Consider the following 1924-nt stretch of genomic DNA (forward strand, 5'->3'; position numbering starts at 1 on the left):
CCCCCCCCCCCCCCCGGGGCTCTGTGCTGATGGCAATGGTGTGGAGCCCGCTTGGGATTCTCTTTCCCCTCTCTCTGTGCCCCTCCCCGACATGAATGTGCACCTGTGCTTGCTCGCTTTCTCTCTCTCTCTCTCCCAAAGTAAATAAAATGTTTAAAAAATAATCACTATTTCCTCATGGTTGCAGCAGCCATTGATGATTGCAACCAGATGCCTAAGAGCAGTATCAGTAGTAAACTGTTGACTGTAATCTTAATCATTCCTCCTGCATTTATTAGCTGTGATTCTTCTGCGGAGAAAATCTTTCCTTTTTCAACTATATGTTCATCTCTAAAATGTTCCGTATAAGAGAAATACTTGATTCTTTCCCTTCATTTGCCAGCTTTCAAGAGAATGAGGTGCTATCCAAAAACCTCCAAAGGCTGGATATAGAAGAACTATTGTGTGTGAGTCTGTGTTGGTTTTACTACTAGTTTCTCTAAATTCTCTATTTGTAGCAGCTTTTCCACTTTGAAAGACTATTTCCAGATGCATAATCCTACCAAGATATAGAAAGGTAACTTTATCCCTTACTAGTCACTACTGAATTCTCTATTTCCCTCCATGTCTGAGTGCCTTGACTAATACCTTCATCACAGCATTACATAGTGGTATGACATCCGTGCCTTGTCATAAACAACTTTAAACCTGTTTGACCACAAAATACCTTAAAGAGACTCAAATAGGTGGTACCGATCATTAAAATCTCTGAACAATACATATTACACAGAGTTTATTTTCCAGATGAAAAACAATCCCTAGAAATGAATCAGTTTCACAGCGATGGCTGTCTCTCCTCCCTCCATCTTATAGTATGTGTTCAACTAATATTTCAGACAGGCTCTGGCCTGGGCAATCAGCTTTGGTTTGGGAACTGGCTAAGCTACGCAGGTGTTCCTTGTGGGATGCTGGTCTGTTTGGTCCTTTAATCAAATTTATGTCGACAAGGAGCCTGACGTGTCATTTATTTCGACTGAAGTTTTCTGGAAGAAGAGCTATTTAGATGCTTAATCTCTCACACTATCTCAGCAAAGAGGCTGAGATTCTGGTCCCTTCACCGGCCAAGCTTCATCCAGCCTCCCCATCACAGTGGAGGCCTGGAGGCACCACCAACGCTGACGGGGAGCAGTGTTGCCCCTCGTGTGGGTGAAATCCCACAGTTACAGCTGGGCCCCCACTTCCATGTCTGGTGATCCACAGAGAGGGGAAGCACGTGCTGTTGGCAAGGCCGGAAGGAAAAATAAAATCAGGACGATCCTGTTCTGCTATTACACTTGCAGCGTGTTCTTTGCTCCAAGAACTTTTCAAAATTCAAGAATTTGACAAAACTCAACAGACGTGAAGGAAACGGGGTCTGTGGTTTTTCGCTGCAAACGCAACAAGGCACCAGGGCTGACGGGGATGGGAACGGCAGGTGTTCTGATCACAGGAGGCACATCCCCTCAAAACTGGTGGAGGTGCCAGGGATTGAACCCGGGACCTCGTACATGCTAAGCACGCGCTCTACCACTGAGCTACACCCCCAACTGTGAGTCTGCTACTTGGGATTCCTTTCGTGATTTATAATCATTATTTCTTGTTTCCTAAAGATTTGGTAAACTGTCGGGACCATGTGGATGTGAACTGCCTAGTTTGCGAGACAGGGGGCGCAGTGGTCTCAAAAAACAAAACAAAACAAAAAACCCAAAACGCCACGAAATGAGATTCCAAAGTAAGAAGGAGGCTGAAAAGAGACGGTCAGCCTTCTCTAGCTTCCCGGCTTCATTTCCGGCTCTCTGCGCCCCTCCCTCCCCCAGGAAGCCGCAGCAGGTGCGGGACAGCGTGGGGCAGAGGTGGGGAGCAGGGGGAGGGGGTGCACAGCTGGGGACGGGGGGGGGGGGCGCGC

General features: G+C 47.1%; 1 non-coding gene across 1 annotated transcript; it reads right to left on the reverse strand.

Annotated features, from left to right (window-relative positions):
* Window positions 1–1491: 1491 nt before the first annotated feature.
* TRNAA-AGC lies at window positions 1492–1563 on the reverse strand. The gene has a single exon. It is a non-coding gene; the product is annotated as a tRNA-Ala (tRNA).
* Between the last annotated feature and the right edge of the window lie 361 nt (window positions 1564–1924).

Source organism: Suricata suricatta, chromosome 7, assembly GCF_006229205.1.
Source record: "Suricata suricatta isolate VVHF042 chromosome 7, meerkat_22Aug2017_6uvM2_HiC, whole genome shotgun sequence".
NCBI classification, from domain to species: domain Eukaryota; kingdom Metazoa; phylum Chordata; class Mammalia; order Carnivora; family Herpestidae; genus Suricata; species Suricata suricatta.